The sequence below is a fragment of the Rousettus aegyptiacus genome, unplaced genomic scaffold (genome assembly GCF_014176215.1).
Source record: "Rousettus aegyptiacus isolate mRouAeg1 unplaced genomic scaffold, mRouAeg1.p scaffold_m13_p_2, whole genome shotgun sequence".
Lineage (NCBI taxonomy): Eukaryota > Metazoa > Chordata > Mammalia > Chiroptera > Pteropodidae > Rousettus > Rousettus aegyptiacus.
This window is the reverse complement of record NW_023416295.1, coordinates 143,247,841-143,267,790: the sequence shown is the minus strand read 5'-3', so window position 1 is coordinate 143,267,790 and position 19,950 is coordinate 143,247,841. Positions and strand designations below refer to the sequence as shown.

The window sequence follows — 19,950 nt, the reverse complement described above, 5'->3', positions numbered from 1 at the left end:
ATTTGTGACCAAATGTCCCCTTGAACTAGGATGATCAATCAAATTGAAACTTTGGTTCCTGGTTTATCTAATTATCAGAAGCAGACACTTCCTAAATCACCAGACTCTTCTACTAGATCCAACTTCCACAAAACAAAACGTTAATTTGGTCAAGCGATACGGTTCTTTCTTTGATTTTTTTAATATAATTCATTCACACTGGTTTACTAAAATGTGGTTTTACAAGAGCTGCCAAGCATGAAAGAAATTCCTTTTAAAAGTCTTTCAAACTGTTTTCATAGCAGGAAGTCAACATAGGGTCAAGAGAAAGCAAACCCAGACCTCTACAATATCCAACTTCAGTCTGTAACACTGAATGCAAAAGGCTCAAAGAGTCCTAAGAATGTCGCAACGTAGCATTTAATTTTTTTTTTTTAATGCTGTGAGGGAAAGGTCAGCTTTTCTAATTAGTTAAAACATGTTAAGAATTCAAAACATAATGATAAAAAAAACATAGTCTTATTTAGAGCACACTAAAATTATATAAAAAGTGACATCGACATTCTACTCATTCTTTGTGACTACCCATTCCCACAGAACTATAGGCTCCCACCAGAATGCCCCCTAACAGTCCCCACCTGCATGGGCTGGCCATCAAGAGGAACAGGAAAAACTAAAGCTACTAATCAGATCACAGTGCATTTATGTGGTTAACACTTATGCCTATCCTCAATTACCTGACAGTCCAGATAAAAATATAATAATTTAGAGTGAGTTCCATTCTAAAAATTTGTCCTATTCCTTATACCCAAATATCTGTGAAAATCACAGACAACCATTTCATCATGCAAACTTAAAGAGCTGGAACAGAGAATGGAAGAAAGGGAAAGGTAGGATAGGAAGGGTATAAAGAAGCAAGGAGTCTGAATCTGTTACAAAGACATATAGGGTCACTGAAGTTAAAAATTAAACAGAATTTTAAAGGTAATGGTTGGCACAACTTCTGCAATATACCCAACACCCTCTTCTTGAATACCTCCAGGTGCAGAGTATTCCCCCATTTACCATATTTCTGACAATACTAATATTAGAAATGAGTTTTATATGGAAATGAAATAGCGCTCTGTGTTTCCCGCCATAACACTTAATCACATTTTCTTGTAACTACTTGCTTAGTTGTCTGGATCTTTCAATAAATTGTTAACTCCATGAAGTCAAGAATGAAATCCATCTCATTTACCATTCTATCCTTGTCTTCTTCTAGAATTAGTTACAGTAGACATTAAATATTTGTTATATGAATAAATGAGTCAATGAATAAATGAGACTGGCTTCCTGAATAACTTTCCCTTTTTGGTTCCAGTTCTTTCTTCTGGAACTGTATAGACTAACTCTTCTTTTTCTGGGATGAACTAGACTATTTCTATCCAGTTCTTCCTCATTTGGATATTTACCAAGGATCTCAACATCTTTTCATATATCCCAAGTGTCAACATGCTCCTTAAATGTGATCCTAGAGACTATCCACTAGAGTGTCCCCAACAAGTACAAGGACAGAGGACTCTTACCTCCTTCTTTCAGATACTAAGCTTACAGTTATGTATCCTAAGATTATTATAGCTCCATTACACTCAAGCCCATCTCTGACTTTCATTGGGTTTACAACTAAACAACAATTCCAGGTCCTGTTCATGTGTAGTACTGATAAGACAGGCTGTGCCATCCAGTATTGGGGCAGTTAACTTTTATAACCTAAGGTCAAGAATTGACAATTGAATACAGATAAATATAAAGATCAACCTTTGGCCTATGAGCAGAAATCATCTGAAAATCATCTATTCCATCTCTAGCTAATTCATTTAGACACCCCCTCATGATTACTACCCATTTTAATCACCCATAAACAGTGTTTCCCAAATTTGGTGAACTGGTTGAATCCTATGGGGAATTAAAATTAATAATAATAATGATGATGATGATGATGATGATGATGTTTCTTTGGTCTAGCCCTAGAGAATCCAAATTTTCTAGGAATCAGGACTAAGAATCTGTATTTTTTAAAAGCTCTCTAACCTTCCTTAAATGGATTAGTACCTGTTCTACACTCCCATAGTACTCAGGTCTATCAATAGAACTTACCACACTCCATCATAATTTCTTATTTATATGTATATATGTTTCCAAAACTATATAAGTTCCAAGGGAGTCAGTCCATTTCTGCTTTGCTCACCATAATATGCCCAGCTTTAAGTATTAGGCTTCAAACATGGGAGGTGCTAAATAATTATGAATTGAGAGAGTGACTGAGTGACTTTTTGAATCACTGACTAAGTCAACAATGTTACTTTTGTAGATCACATAAACAGTAAAAATAACTAGAACAGTTGCCTAATAGTACATGACAGAAACAGTCAGAAATATTCCCCATTCAGATGTGCCTCAGGAAATTATCAAAAATGTCAAATCCTGAAAAAGGCCAAGATGGCCTGTTCTAAATAACAATATCTCATATAGTACTTTTCAACACACTATATTAATGCACTTTTTAATGGGCTGCATTTATTTTTCTCATGTCTGATTCAGCAGGTAAGCCAAACAGGCAATTATAGCACTAGCCTAAAATTCTCAATCTGTCACTGAAACTCAGCTATCATAAAACTTGCTATCTTTTGTATCTAACTTCTCTTCATATGGTAACTGTAAAGTATTTGCACATTTTAATCTCAGAAACAAATCATTCAACTATTTATTAGACCTTCCAAGGTACCTATAGGCAGATTTCAGTAGCTGCTTTGAATGACTTTACACATAAGTATGAATCAAAAATGAGTCAAAAAGTCAAATTTTAACTGGATATATAGATATGCCGCTAGAGAAATCTTACAAATGTGAATCTAGAGACATGTGCAAGAGTGCCTGAGGCAACACTGTTCATGACAGCCAAAATTTCTTTTAAAAAAATGTTCATCAATACTAGCATAAATAATGACCAAGTGAATAATTTCATACAATGGATAGCTATTTAAAAAGTGAATAAATTGCAGCTGCAGGCAACAATATTAACAATCATCTCAAAAACCTAAAGTTAAGCTAAAAAGGAAAGCAAGTCCCCAAAGCAAATAAATGTTATATAACCCCATTTATGTTAGAAATAAGCAAAATTAGCTCTTTTTCTTAGGCCCGTGGTGCCCAAAGGATGGGCAAGCGTCACAGTCTTAGTACTGACAGGAAGCTCTGGAGCCATCCCGAGATCAGAAGTGGCGTGATAAACAAAACAAGAAAGCCCATCTGGGCACAAGCCCTGAAGGCCAAGCCTTGCAAAGGGAATTGTGCTGGAAGAAGGAGGGGTGGAAGCCAAACTAAATTCTGCCATCATGAAGTGTGTCAGGGTCCAGTTGATCAAAAAGATCACAGCCTTTGTAGCCAAAGATGGTTGTTCGAATTTTATTGAGAAAACTGATGAAGTTCTGGTTACTGGATTTGGTTGCAAAGATCATGCTACTGGTGACATTTCTGGAGTCCGCTTTAAGGTTGTCAAAATAGCCAACATCTCGTTTTGGTTTTATACAAAGGCAAGAGGCAAGACCAAGAATAAATTTTCTTATGCCAAAAGAGAGAGAGAGAGAGAGAGAAATAGGCAAAACTAAATAGCATATAACACACATGGGGTATAAATAAATTATTATATAAAATATATAGATATAAGATTGTTAAATAGATTTCCCAAAGAAAGTAAATTATTCTTTGGTCTCCAGTCCCTTATTATTCCATCAATTGCAAAGAAAATGCTCCATAATAAGTAAAATATGTTGGGCATAACAATTTTTTACTTATGAAGCTATAAATCGTACTTCTACCTTGAATATTTTATAAAACAAGTGTATTATTTTCCTGATATTTGCTTACCCCATATATCTGACTCTTGTACCATCAAGTAACATAGTTCATGTCTAACAAAATGACACTGAAACACATTTAAATAAAATGAATTTAGGGGGAAAGAGAAGGTGGGTAATCTACAATGAACATTATTAAAATCTTACAGCAAGAAAGGCAATTATGATTGAGGCTGGGTTTATAAGCATGACAGAATTGCCTTTAAAGTACATTCAGAACTCTATCACAAATAACTTACCCCAACCCTGGGACTTCACTCTGGTAGCCCTATGAATCTCTCCCTTAGATACAACTTCTAACTTCTTACCTAAACTGCCCCTCCTCCACACAGATCCCCACCACCCTGACACATCATTAAGCTCCCTCCTTCACCTTCCTTTAGAAGTAGTACTAAAATAAAAGAGGGGGGGGGGAAGGTCTAATCCTTGGTCTGCCATTCCATATCCATCTGTGTTTAGTCATTTAACCTCTCTGTGCCTCATTTTTTGAATGGGTCAGTTGTGATTTCTCCCAGTTCCTTCTATTTTTGCAGTTATTCATTTCTCTGATCCAATTTTGTAATTAGAGTTGGCTTGTAGTATCAGCCTTCTTTAGCAGATTCTGACCTTTATAATATTTTATACACTGTAGCTTGAAAGTTTAACTATTTGGTATTGATTTTTTTTTTTTTTTAGATTTATGCATTATTTCATCATTCCAAGCAAAGTACTAGTAGGTGATTTTGTTTCATTTACTTGTCATAGCCTTAGAACACTGTATTTTAAATCTTAAGATCTTGCAATTTAGTAATACGGACATTATTTTACTTACAAATACTCAAACTCCCCAAATAAAGAGCCACTGTAAAGGCCTGCAAATTCTTGTTTGTATGCCAATTAATATCTCCTAATTCAGTCAGAGTGACTTAACAAGAAATACTAGGTTCTATAAATATCCAATTTCATGCCTTATACCTGATAGGTCCTGTGGACACGCCCCTGCACGAAGCCATAAGCAATTGAAATCAAGCATAAGGAAGTAACCTTTATTGCAAAACTTTCTGCCAAAAAGTGTTCTAACTTGTAAATGCAAAGCAGATGCAACATACCAAAGTATTATAGTTGTATGTATTTTGCCTTCCCATGATAACAAGAAGAATTAAATTCACTTTTCTTTGCCATTTGAAATGTGAAGTTTTTAAAAGTAAAACCAATAAAATTTAATACTCTATTCTTTTTAGATGTCTTATTTCAATAATATTTTATTAACACAAGTATTTAAGACTAAATGTTAAAAGAATGTTTAATTCCATATATAAGTTTTTCGATCATGTACAACTTGTTGCTGATAATATCTCTAAAACAGGTTCCTTCAAAAGTTGAAATTGTGCTTGCTCTTAGGTATTTAAAATGTTTCCAGTTATTTTTCCATTAAAGATAAAATCAATTGAAACCACATTTAAATTACAGCATAAACACTAAACTTTAAAGTGCTACTACATATAAACCCCTAAAAATTCTAGGTGAATCCTTATTTTTAAATGTTTTGATCAGTGCTATCACCTAAACCAAATGACTTGAAGACCTTTAAAAGAAATGGGTTATCACTTGGACTACAAAAGGAATGCTGCTGTCCACATTTAACCTTTTTAAAATCACTGCAAGATGCCATCATTTTGTGAAACAATTATCTTCGAAGTATGTATGCTGATGAAACTGGTGGGAAAAGAAACACATTGCCTTTAAAGAGAAACGTATACCCAACCATGATTTCAGAAAAGATTTGTCCATATATTTTGAAAACTTAAAGTCTTAATCCAGGCAAAAAAAGAAATGGTTACTTTTTCCTCTTGAATCTAATAACTTCCTGTTCCTAATCTTCCCTACCCTGCCTCCTCGACCTCTTTGCCCCCAATGACCTTAACTACTATCAGTTCTCAATCATCTACAAAGAGCTAGAAAATCATTGGCACTGGAAATAGTGACTCACTAGGAAAAGTTCATGTCCAGATGTCAGTCCTGAGTTTTCACCACCTGGTTGGAGGTGCTCTCAGGAAAAAGGCCATAAGGGTGGAAACACACCTAGTGACACTCTCTCCCAGCCCCATGTTTCTGCCTATTTTTGGTCGCTCTGTCACACCTTCACATATCTAGTTTTATATTTTGTCCAGAGTTTATGGTTATTATACTGGAGACTAAATTCAAGAAATATGACCTCAAATATTTTTTAAAATCCTGTTAAGACAAGAAGCTGCTAAGCATGCATAAACAAAAACAACATCAAATAGGTACTGTAATTATTAACTAAAATATAAAATATAACTATTACGAATATTTACAGACATAAAAGAAAAAAATTTTAAAGGGCAACAGGAGGCTTTCAGTCAAGATGGTGGAGTAAGTAAACACTGTGCTCACCTCCTCTCACAACCACATAAAAATTGCAGCAAAACTACAGAACAACCATTATTGAGAATCATCTGAAGTCTAGCTGAACAGAGGTCCAATAACCAAGGATATACAGAAGAAGTCACATGGAGATTGGTAGAAGGGGCTGAGATGCAGAAAGGGATGGTCCCATGTGTGGTAGTTAAAACTTGGGAGGGTACCTTGGCTGCAGAGGTCCCAGCCCTACACTAGGCTTTCCAGACCAGGGTTCCAGTGCCAGGGAAAAAGGAGCCCCCATAACTTCCAGCTGTGAAAACTATCAGAGACTATGGCTGAGTAAGACGGAGAGCTGCGGGAGTCCTTGTAAATGAACTTACTCGCTAATTGACTCACTCTAAGTTCCAACACTGGGGCAGCAGCTCGAAAGGCACCAGGGACATACAGGGAGAAAATGAATTATCTAGCTTCAGGGTGAGAGCTGGAGGGGCAGAAGCCATTATTCCTTTGTTGGGCCCTCCCCTAAAACAGCCTGCACTGCATGCCATTACCTGAGTCTCCACCAACGTGGCTAAACACCGGCGGCCAGCCCTGGTGATTCTGAGACCATACCCCACCCAAGTTGCCAGCCCACCCAAGCTGCTCCTAGTGGTCATTCCATACAAAGGGCCTGTCTTGTCTTATGCTTCAGACTCTTTTAAAATCTCTCAAAGTTTCCCAAACCCCAAACAAGCAGCATCTGGCCTCATGTGCCCCGCACCTCTTGCTAAACAGCCCCAAGCCAAGCACTAATAACAGCCAGCCACCCTTCGCAGCTTAGCCTCTCCCAGGTACCTCTGAGCCCAGCACAAGTGGCAATCATCTTCAGATCACTTTCTAGCTTATATCAAAGTGGCCTCAGGCATGGCACAGGGAGCGGCTGACCTTGGTCTGCACCAGAGTCCCTCCCATAAGGTCCCAGAACCAACACACCCATTGGCCAGCTTCAAACTACACCAGAGTACCACCCAGCCACCTCCACAAATGACACACCCAAAGAGCAGACTGGGCAAGCACCACAGCCCTCACTAAAGCAAATCGTGTTCCGTAATGTTAGGCCCTGCACAACAGCTCCTCCACTGTAGTCATGGTGAGTCCTCACAACCAATTAGCCTAAGGGTCAATTCCTCCCTGGACTTACCAACAGCAATCAAGGTTCAGTTGCAACAGGAGGGCACACACGACCAACACAAGGAACATGCCTGGAGCACCCACCTCAGGTAATCAGGGAGACTGCACATCTGGGCCCCACATGACATCTACTACATAAGGCCACTCTACCAAGACTGGGAGACATAGCAGCTCTACCTAATACATAGAAACAAACACAGGGAGGCAGCCAAAATGAGAAGACGAAAAAAATGTCCCAAATAAAAGAACAGAACAAAGCTCCAGAAAAAGAACTAAACAAAATGGAGATGAGCAATCTACCAGATGCAGCGTTCAAAACAGTGGTTATAAGGATGCTCATGAACTTAGGGGAACAACAGATGAATTCAGTGAGAACTTTAACAAAGAGATAGAAAACAGAAAAATAAAGATACAAAAAATAAAAAACCTGTCAGAAATGAAGAATACAATAACTAAAATAAAGAATACCTTAGGAGGAATCGATAGTAGATTAGATGAAGCATAGGATCAAAACAATTTAGAAGATGAGGTAGCCGAACACGTCCAATCAGAACAGTAACAAGAAAAAAGAATCAAAAAAAATGAGCATAGTTCAAGATGCTTCTTGGACAAATCATGCATACCAACATTCACATCATATGGGTACCAGAAGGAAGAGAGAAGGAATTGAAAATCTATTTTAAGAAATAATGACAGAAAACTTCCCTAACCTGGTAAAGGAAATAGACATACAAGTCCAGGAAGGACAGAGAGTCCAAAACAAGACATATCATAATTAAAATATCATAATTAAAATTCCAAAGGTTATATATAAAGAGAGAATCTCAAAAGCAGCAAGAGAAAAGCAGTTAATTACCTACATGGGAGTGTCCATAGCCTGCCAGTTGATTTCTCAACAAAAACTTTGCAGGCCAAAAGGGATTGACACAAAATATTTAAAGTGATGAAAAGCAAGGACCTAAAATCAAGATAATTTTATCCAGCAAAGCTATTATTTATAATCAAAGGAGAGATAAAGAGTTTCCCAGACAAGAAAAAGCTAAAGGAGTTCATCACCGCCAAATCAGAATGACAAGAAATGTTAAAGGGACTCCTTGAAGAAGAAAAAAAAGATCAAAAATATGAATAAAAAAAATGGCAATAACTACATATCTATCAACAATTACTTTAAATGTAAATAGGTTAAGTGCTTCAATCGAAAGACATAGAGTGGCTGAATGGATAAGAAAGTAGCACCCTTACATACACTGCCTACAAGAGACTCACTTCAGATAAAAAGACACACAAGGACTAAAAGTAAAGGGGGTAGAAATAGATATTTCATAACAATGAAAACAAAGAAAAAGCTGGAGTAACAATACTTACACTAGACAAAATAGACTTTGACTTTAAGGCTATAACAAGCGTCAGAGAAGGATCCAGTAACTCTACTTCTGGGTATTTATCCAAAGAAACACAAAACACTAATTTAGTAAAGAATTTCTAGCAATGAAAAACAATTGTTAAAATAAGTAGGTGGGTTTAAGATAGTAAATTAGACACAGCTAACTAATAACTTGAAAAATATATCTTAAAAAAATACTCAAAATGAAACAGAGGATAAGAAGGACAGAGAAAATATGAAAGAGGGGTTAAGAAATATAAAAGGGAGGATGAGGTTACCATGCATATATAATTAGCATCCTGGAAAGAAAGACTAGAAGAGAGGCAATATTTTTAAAGCAAAAACTTCTTTATTATGATAAACATAAAAAATAAGTAATTTCTTATTTTTCTTTGTGGATAATTTTCTCCCTTTTCTCTTCTTACTGGAAAAAGTGGACTACTAAGGATTGTGGGTTATGTTGATGCAGATATGTGTAATGAATTCCTTTTAGAGAGATTTCTGTGACCTGGCTGTGCTGCACCCCAAGATTAGTCATCTGTAGAAGGTATCGAAGAGCAGATTCAGGTCTCAGTAGTTACTGTGGGGTTATCAGATGGCTCAACTTGCAAGCCTTACAAGGTTTTTGAGTTCTGAATGTTCCCTTCTTCACTTCCTAGAAGGAACAGTTTTGTGAATCCTCTGACCCTCTATCTCTGGAATGTCTCTATAGCTATCTTTGCAAATTTCAGGAGCAAATCTTACTATGGTTAGCTTGATATTTTGGAGTATTCTTTGCTTCTCTCCATCTGTCATTAGCACTGACATAAAATCCCTGAATCCACCAGTATAGCTGGGCATCATTCCACCCTTGGACTAATTTCCCTCACTCTTTCCAAGACATGTACATTCAATGACTATGAAAGTTTCATTGTTGCTGTTCAATTTATACTTATACATAGATATTTTATGATCCCAGTAAATAAAAGATACCAATACAGAACAGGGATAATGGAAGCATTTTGTCATGATAGAGCCTTCTAATTTTGGGAGTCAGTACATTCATACTTTACCAGTCACCACAGAAAGCCTAAAACACAGAGCCCGGAAGCACTTACTGGGCCTTGAGAAGCATGAGCAGATCTGCTGTACTGACCCCACAATTTCGATCAACATGTATAAGTGGTATCATGCTTTGAGAAGAGAGGCAATATTAGAGGAGAAAATGGCTGAGAATTTTCCAGAGTTAATGAAAAATATGAATCTACAGATACAGAAAACAATATATTGGGCTGTCAACTTCTAAGACTCTACAACACACATCGGAGATGGTGGAATCACTTCTACAAATGCTGAGAGAAAATTTAGCTTCCAAGTTAAAATTGCGTACTCAGCAAAATTAACTTTCAAAAACAAGGGTAATATCAAAATATTTTTAGATAAATAAAAACTAAATATTTACCACTAACAGACTTTCACTATACTTCATGTAGAAGGAAAATTATTTTAGTAGAAAAATGAGTACTGAGAAGAAATAGGGAGGAAAAAACTATTAAAACATTTGAATTAATCTAAACAAAATAATGTAAACAAAAACTAATGACTAAAAATAATGGCTAACATATTAGTTTTAAAAATCACAGCACTATAACACCAGACAAATGCATATAAGCAGAAAGAAAGTGATCTGAGTTAAATAGTTCCATGGTTCTGCATTATACAGGAATAAGTTAAAATATTAACTTTATATTTTGAGTATATATAATATTAAAAGAAACTACTAAAACCACAGAAATAGAGAATATAAATACAAAACCAGTAAAGAGGGAGGAATGGAATAAGAAGAAAAATAAGTGAAAGTCCAATGTATCCAAAAAGAATTAAGAAAAAAAAGACAGAGAAAAATTATGATTAATATAAGGTACAAAGAAAGAAGGTAGAAATAAATCAAAAATAATCGTAATAAATTTAATTTTAACTTATCATTTAAAAAGAAAGATTTTCCAAAAAAGAAAAAATAGAATTTCAGATTGGATGAAAAATCCAGCCATATGCTATTTATATGAGTCATACCTAGATCATAAGGCAGCAGTAATAGTATTAGAAAAATAGGCTTTAAGAGAGGAAAAAGCAATAGTCAGAAGAAATAGGGCAATTATATAAGAAGTGCTTCAGTTCTCTAAGACAATATAATAACTCTAAATTTATAAGTAATAACCTCAAATTATATAAAACAAAATTTATAGAACTACAAGGAACAATTAATAGTCATTATCATAGTGGGAGATTTCGACACACTTCTCAATTACTCATAGGGCAAACACAATATTTAGTAAGGATACATGCTTTGAACCCTATAATTAATAAGCTTGATCTAAAAGACATATGAAAAAAATTTTTAATTAAAAAAATACAAAAAATTTTTAATTAAAAAAATACACAAAAAAAGGATGTTTACAAAACATATAACTCCTCATGGAAATATATGAGACTCAACGACTGGAGAAAATATTTTATTTTTGAGTACATATGGAACTAATATACCAGGTTCCTCAACTGTATGGTTTTAATATCCCTACTGTATTTCTAAAATATAGTACAAACTAAAAGCTTTTTAAAAAATATATTATTCTCTTGGCTCATAGTGAATGTATGTCTAGCTAAAAACCCCATACTCATCCATCATCCAGAAGTTTAGGGTCTCCTTCTGCAATCTCACCATATTTTTAATATGCACCCTTTCAAGCTGTTATTTGTTGTATTATACCTCCAGCTACACATCTCTAACAAACAGTGAGCTCCTTGGGAACTGCAGCCACATATTTTTAATCTTTATATGCTCAACACCTACCTAGCCCAGTGACTGGCATGCAGTCAGTGCACAAAAAAAAAAAAAAAATGACTGTTGAAAAAGTGAATGGATACATTAATGGACCACAAAGGTAAAGAAAACAAATTGCAAAAGACAAATGAGGTTGATGATATAGCAGGAAGATCATAGGAAGGAAAGACAAAGTATGTAATAATGATACAACTGTTCATCCTTGGCTCATCCCCTCAGCAAACCATAAAGGAACATTTAAGTATATATTCTAGAAATGAATGGCTAAAAGAGATCTCAAAAAATAATCCCATCAGTAAGAGCTCTTACACAGAACAAAAGTTAGCCAGAAACACTTCTTCCCTTTGAAATCTTCAGAGCACAATGAGATTTGTGATTAGTTTTATAGCTGGAAGGACCTGCCTCTTCCCTGTTCCTTTAGTGTAGTGCCCTCTTCAAAAAGAAGTGATTATGAGAACCAACTACCACTTCCTGGCTAATCATACATAAAAGAGAAATGCATCTAGGAGGAAATAGTTGGCAAGAGAAGTTCCCTGGCAAGAAAACCTTCTGGCGACCATATACCAATTTCCACAATCATTACAGCATGAGAAACGACTTTTTTTCCCAGAAAGTTGCAGGGTCTAAGAATTACCTTGTTAAAGTTACAAGCAGAGGCCTCTTGTTTCTGAGTCAACCAATAACTGAGATATTTCTAAGAACTGCCAATAAAAGAAAAGAGCTAAAAACTCTCCGCCCCCCCCCAAAAAAAAACAGAAAACAAAAGAAATTTCCCATTCTCACATAATTCCTTCAGAAACACAGCTTCCAACATTTAATTAAGAGTGGCTAAATGTGAAAAATATGGGTTATAAAAAACCCACAGATGTCATTCTAAAGTTATACCTATGATTAGTATGGACGAACTCAAGGGGCATAAAACACTCTTAGAAACTATTTCTGTGCACAAAGAAAATAATCCTAGATTTATTTGTGTTACTGGTAAGGGTCTGATTGTGGCTGAAATGACAAAACTCCCTTTTGGAGTGTCTTAATTAAAGAGCAGAGACTTCTCTTTCTGGGATGGAGTGCATGAATCCTTGCCCAAAAATAATGAAGCAACCCATAGGATTTCTGTGAAACCAGAGCCAACTGAGGGTAAAACCAAAGCTACAGAAAATCAAGCAGAAAAGCCTGATGGCTAAAAAGAGCTATACATATGTGTGTTAAATTACTTCTCTTGCTTCCAGCTTGAACAAAAAAAAAATTTGCCAACTCCTGGAGAAAAAATACTGGTACTCTTAAAGTAGAATTTGTAATTAATCTTAGGTAAACAAATGTATCTTTAAATACAAGAATGCTCTTAATTCTAATCCCTAACTCTTCAGAGAGCAATCATCATAACCACAAGTAAAAAATCCCAAAGAGAGATATTAACTTCTGCTAGAATAGAATAAAAATGGGATAATACAAAGTTAACAATATATGTTTTCTTTTAAGATTCTAATATCACAATGGTGACAAATGTGTAATAATAAATGTGTAATGTCGGGAAGTTATTTCTCTGGATTAACTATAAAATTGAGATGATACTAGTACTGACTCGAGGACTGGTCTGAAAATTAACTGATCTGATAATGCAGAATTTCCAGTACAAAGTTAACATTCAATAATGGTTAGCCATCAGCAGCAGCAGTATTTATTATAAATGTCCAGCACGAAGTATATACACAATAATTATTAGCTATCATCATTTTCATTATTATTTATTCTTAACATTTAACTGTTGAAAAAAGGTTATCACTTTAGAAAAAAATCGATCTATATCTCTTCATCAGGAAATTCATTCATTCCACAGATATTTACCGAGCAGCTACTATGTGCCAGGCTCTACTCTAAGACCAAATAAAACAAAGACTCTTGCAGAGGGGAGTAGGGAGAAGACAAATAACAAACAATACACATAATGAATCCACAAATTATATAGTGTGCTAAAGGATAAATGTTATAGGAAAAAAAAAAAAGGAAACAAAACACAGTAAGAGACTTAAAGGGAGTGAGAGAGATATCTAGGAGAACTGCATTCCAGGAAGAAGAAGCAGCCAGTGCAAAGGCCCTATCGTGGGGGCATGCTTGTCATGTTTGAGGACCTACAAGGAAGCCAATGCAGCTAATGCGAGGGGGTAAGTAATTGAGCTATCGACTGGACAGATCAGAAAGGCCAAAGAATGGGAGGGGCCAGATCCTAAATGGCCTCCTACGTCATTGTACAGACTCTGGCTTTTACTCTGAGTGAGATTAAGACAGGAACCACTGGAAGGTTTGAAGCAGAGAAAGCTCAGCCTGATCTGGCTTATAAATAGGAAGATCCCAAGCTGAGAATAGACTGGTGGGAGAGAGGAAGATAGAAGTAGGGCCCACTTTGGAGATGAGCACAGTAATCCAGGCGAGAAGAGCGAAGGTTAATGTGTTTCATACAATCAGTATTCTAACTAAAGAGAACAAGAAGAAGATTCAGGACTGATTTAAAAATGGCTAAAATCTCTTTAAGGGCTATTATATTGGTTTGGGGGTAGAATTATACATATTATTTATATTTACCATATAGTATTATAGCAATTATTATTGTCACCATATAGTATTTACCATAAATAAGGTGCTGTTAAGTACTTCGGAGTCAAAAAACTAGAAGTGTCTGGCACAGAGTGAACACTTCATAATCACTTATTTAATTCGGTAAATTAATTCATTCAAGCTCTTGGTGAAAATGTTATTCAAATATAATTTTTAACAGAAAAAAATGACATATATCTGCTGCTCATGAAGCACACTGTTAAACATTAGTTTACAGTCATGCACCACTTAACGATGGAGATACGTTCTGAGAAATGTGATTTTGTTGTGCAAACATCACCGGGTGCTAACACAAACCTGGATAGTACAGCCTACTACTCACCCAGCCTCTATGGTAGAGCCTGTTGCTCCTCGGCTATAAACCTGTACAGCGTGTTACTGTACTGAATACTGGAGGCAACTGTAATATTATTTGTGTATCCAAACATATCTGAACCTAGAAAAGATACAGTAAAAAATATACAAAAAACAAAGAAAATGGCATATCTGTATAGGGCATTTACCATGAATGGATCTTGCAGGACTGGTAGTTGCTCTGAGTGAGTCAGTGGGTGGTGAGTGAACGTGAAAACTTAGGACACTTCTGTACACCGCTGTAGACTTTACGAACACTGTACACTTAGGCTCCACTACATATATTAAAAAATATTTTTCTTTCCTCGATAATAGATTACTCAGCTTACGTTAACTTTTTACTTTATAAACTTTTTAACTTTTTGACTTTCTCTAAGAACTTTTAGCTTAAAACACAAACATGTTGCATAATTGCACAAAAATATTTCCTTTATATCCTTATTCTGTAAGTTTTCCATTTTTAATTTTTTTTTTTACTTTTTAAACTTTTCTGTTAAAAACTAAGACACAAACGCACACATCAGCAGGCCTACACAGAGTCAGGATCATCAATGTCACTTTCTTCCACGTCCACATCCTGTCCCACTGGAGGTTCTACAGAGCTGTCATCTCCTATAACAACAATGCCTTCTTCTGGAATACCTCCTGAAGGAACTGACCGAGTCTCTTCTTGAAAAGGTGTGTCATTCTTTTCAGAAATATGTCCATGGTGGTTTGCTCGGTTTGCATCTTTTTCATCACAGATTTGCTTGTAAGCAGATAGTCCACCATGAACATTCTACTCTATTAATGAAAACCTTTTGGTGTTGGGGGGTCCACATTTTCACACTTTTTAAATGAGCTGGTGGAAGTCTGCAAAAGTTTTACTGTGAATTATCTTGGAAATTCTTCTGTTTCTTCTCCTGCAGTTTCCTTTTCTCTTGCCACTTCTCCAGCTATGAGTTCCTGTTCCAGTTCCAACAACTCTACACTAGTAAATTCCACCGAACTACCTCTAAGAGTTCCTCGATGTCATCCTCATCCACACCCAGGTTAAAGCTGTTTGCCATCTCAACCACAGCCTTGTTGATTCTTCGACCTTTAAGCTATGACATGACCATGGCTACAATGTCGCTAGATGATAGAAATTTTTCAGTTCCATTATAATCTTATGAGACCACTGTCATATATGCAGTCTGTCACTGACCAGAACGTAGTTATACAGCGCACAACTGCATATATAAAAGCTGTCTTGTACATATGTTACTATTTACTTTCCCCTTACCCTTTTAGAAACTTCCCTTTTTCACTTAAAATTCTTCATATGGCATGGTTAACAACCAACAGGACCCCACTCCCACTCAAGAGAGGGTGGCCCCCCTCTCTCTCCCATCACCCAAGACACAGTGTTTGGTCCAGAAGGGAGTACATAACCCAGGCAGGGCCAAAGTACCCTTACAGAAGCACATATAACAATGAAAGAAAAATGGAAAGGTTCTATTTCCTTCAAAGATCAAGCATTATGAGGAAAAGTGTATGCCTAGAACTGCCAGGAACCATTTTTTCATACCATGGGTGAAAAATGTCTGCCAGAGAATAAAGCTTATAAGACGGAATGAAGCGAAGAAGGAAAACCTTGGTATCATCAACTGAATCCTTTGTTCTAGCTGTATTGGAAGCTAGAACCCAATTTTGGACTTCCCAGGAATGCAAACCAAAAAGCCTCTATTTCACTTAAACTGACTGGGTTTCTGTTTCTTACAAAAAAAGTAAATAAAGGTCACGTAGCTAGTAAAGAACTGGTAAAGTATAAGCAACCAGAACATCCAGACCATCCGCATACCAAAAAGTAAAATATGTTCATTTTGTTAGGGATTCATTCATTCAACAAATATCCATTATGTGCTGATTACAAGCCAGGCACGGTCCTAGGCACTGTGGAAACAGCAAAATACAAAACAAACAAAACCTAGAGCTTAATTTTTTTTTTCTAGGCAAAGCAATCCTTGGTTGACCTCACAGATTGCAAGGACCTCGTCAGCTCACAATCACCTTTTTATTTTCTATGCCTACAGCACCTGGTCTATCCTAGGTGGTCTCCCATCCAAGTACTAACCAGGCCTGACCCTGCTTAGCTTTCGAGATAACACGGGATCGAGCTTGTTCAGGGTAGCATGGCTGTAGACAGGAGTTTACATTTTAACTTAAGAGCCACTATTGCATGTTACTTTGAGTATTCCCACACTGGGTCCAAAGAGTAGATTTCAGGGAGTTTTGAAGACCCACATATATATGTAAAATCTTGTTTGTATATATTCCTGGGAAGTTGCAACACAAATTTTCTCTTATTCTCAAAGGGACATATGACCCTCAAAAAAAATTTTTTTTTGACTTAGAGCATAAGCATACTTTAGGATCAAGATGTCAAAGTTCTTAGGCAAATTCTCACATCTTAACCTTAGCACAGTTTTGTTCAAAAAAAAACAGTCAGATGAGAGTAGGGTGAATTGGGTAAAGAGAGTCAAATATATGGTAATGCAAGGAAACTAGATTTTGGGTAGTGAGCACACAGTAGAGAATACAAATTATAATGTTCTATATCCGACATTTATATAATGTTATTAACCTATATTATTTCAAAAAATTTAATTTAAAAAAAGAACGCACTCTATTCAACAAGTATTTCACAGAAATAATGCTTTTCTTTAAAATACGGCATGAAGCTAACTCCTTTAGTAATTCCCTTTCTATGGAAACAAAACTAACAGCTAATAACTGGTTGCTTTAACCCCTAATAACCTAGAGCGAATCTCAAATATTACCTCTATAATTAAGGGTTGTATGGAGAAGAGGATAAAATAGATGCTCTCCTCTAGACCACACAGTGTTATCTTTCTAAGATACTATTTGTGGCCACATGTAACTTGATATTTTTTTTTAATTGATGGGAAGCAAAGGAATGGCACATATCTCTTCAAAAGGATGATCCTCTCCCCCACTCCCCCACACCGACCCCATTAACTTTTAAAAGACCCAGTTTACAATTATTGCTATCATCAACAGCTGGTTTTATTTTTCTCTTTTCCCTTAGCAACTTAATTGAAATTTGGAAGTCACTGTGTTTTAATACTCCTAAAGAGCAATCAAGTTGCAACAATCAAAATGTCAATCAAAATGTCAATAATTCTAGAAAGTCATAGTAAAAACTATTACAGAAGCTTCTCTTGAAGCTATATAACCCATCTTTAGGATTTTAAATAAGAGGAAAATAATTTCACAAAGACAAGCTCAAGAAAGGTATCATCTTCCACATTCTGCCCTTCAGTTGAAGGGATGAGAATATCTCAGACCCTATTTTCTGATTTCTTTTGAAGCATAGATACAGCTTATGTTTCACACTAGCATTTCCTGGACCCAAAAGGAAAAGTAACTCCTTTTATCTGCAAAATGGTTTTCTTCTAGACTAATACTGATCAGATTTCTATCTGGTAGAAAGAAAGAAAAGAAAAAAAGAAAAAAAGAGAAAAGACGAGACGAGACGAGACAAGAAGAGAAAAGATAGAGAAAGAAGGAAAGAGAGAGAGAGAGAAAGGAAAGGAAGGAAGGAAGGAAGGAAGGAAGGAAGGAAGGAAGGAAGGAAGGAAGGAAGGAAGGAAGGAAGGAAGGAAGGAAGGAAGGAAAGGAAAAGGAAAGAAGGAAGGAAGGAAGGAAGGAAGGAAGGAAGGAAGGAAGGAAGGAAGGAAGGAAGGAAGGAGAGGGAGGGTGAGAGAGAGGTCACTGTTTTCTCTTATTCAAATAAGTTCTTCCAGAGATATTTAAACATTTAGCAGCTTATTCATTATAATTATTTTCTCTCCAAAACTTGCTCTGAAAATGTGATTCAATCGCTTTCATTTTGGCTGCTTCTACTTCTAGGCTACCAAAAGCAGATTCCTTTTCAAGGCAAAAGAACTTATTTCTCAACCTCCTGCTATCCTAAAGAAACTGAAGACCAAGTAATCAAATGTAAACAATGAATTTTTTTTTACCCTACCTAAATAATTCACTGATTCATAGTCACCAAGCACCTTTCCTCTTCTCTGAAAGATGCCTTTCTAAGGATAAGCAATCTCATTGACATTTTGGCGAGATTTTCCCAATTCCCTCCAAGACGGTATGACCTCTTGCTTCCTGAAAAAGTGGGAGAGAAATAGTGTCACCAGCAGCCATTTTGCCTCATGAATAAAACCAGCTATTATCTTCTAGTAGTACACGCTCTCATTTATCTATATGTTTCTTTCATTCTTTCCATTTTGTAATGTCAAGCTTTAAACGGATTTTGAGCATAGCTTATCCAAAATATTTTTAAACCGTCTTTTTGAGCAACCGTCTTTAGGGTCTAGTCATTCTGCCAACTTGATGATTTCCAACCACACTTCTAATCAAGAAGAAAAAGACAAACCTCTACAAGTACTATACGTTATTGGACATACTATAATGACCAAATGTTGATTTAGTAATATACGCACTCTTTCTCACAAACCAATGCCACTTTCGGCTTTTTTTTTTTTAAGTTTTTTTAGCTTTGCACATTTAAATCATAATTCCGTTCATAACAACAAATTACATGGAAAAAATACATTCATTAGGAGACAATCCTTCAACTGTGTGTTGTTTCTGGGTTGTACACTAAGGGCTTTTGTCATTAAAAGGCCACATCCATGCAAGATGATGGCATCTGCTGCCAGGATGAGTAGAAACTACCCTAAATCATAAAAAATAAAACACCTACATAATCTCACTTGGCCCTTGCTTTCATCCTGTTTGAAGAAGGTCTGTGAAAGGCACATGATTCACTCTGGGATGAGATTTAGTATTACCAATAGAACTTCCTTGTTCCTTTTTTACTTTCCTCTCTCAAAGTAATTTCATGGACAGTCCTTACAGTAAATGGTCTCCAAAAATCCTTATAGTCCCCCCTACAGTGTCCAATAAGTCAATGTTAAATCAGTGAAATGGCATCTCTCATTGCCACTTTGCCGGTGTGCACTCTTTTTAATTCTTCCCTTCCTCTCAGTACAGTACCACAGGGATGTTGAGTCCTCCCACCAATCAAAACCTCTTCCCTAATTGTGAAAAACCTAAATTCTAAGAACTTGGCAGTACAGAGGCTGTTAGTTAGGCCAGACTCATAAGCATTCCAAATGTGGCCTAAAGAATTGCTAAGTAACTAAAAGTTTTGTTTAAAGAGTTCGGAATTTAAAAACAGGAGAGAAAAAAATAGGAAATGTTTTATTTTCCCTCACTTAATGTCACATTTCCTTTAATTTATGAATATCTTGATTTAGACATATTAGTATTTCACCCTTTATATTTCCCTGAACATTGGAGTTCAAAAAAAGTTTGACCAA

At 36.0% G+C, this 19,950-nt stretch overlaps 1 protein-coding gene and 2 pseudogenes across 3 annotated transcripts in view; 1 reads left to right on the top strand and 2 right to left on the bottom strand.

The window, feature by feature from the left end:
• The window catches only part of ITPR2 (inositol 1,4,5-trisphosphate receptor type 2), a 405,483-nt gene that overhangs the window by 367,755 nt on the left and 17,778 nt on the right, over window positions 1-19,950 (bottom strand). The gene's annotated exons all lie outside the window — the stretch shown is intronic.
• LOC107497428 lies at window positions 3,176-4,877 on the top strand (annotated as a pseudogene).
• Window positions 16,627-16,746, bottom strand: LOC118614591 (annotated as a pseudogene).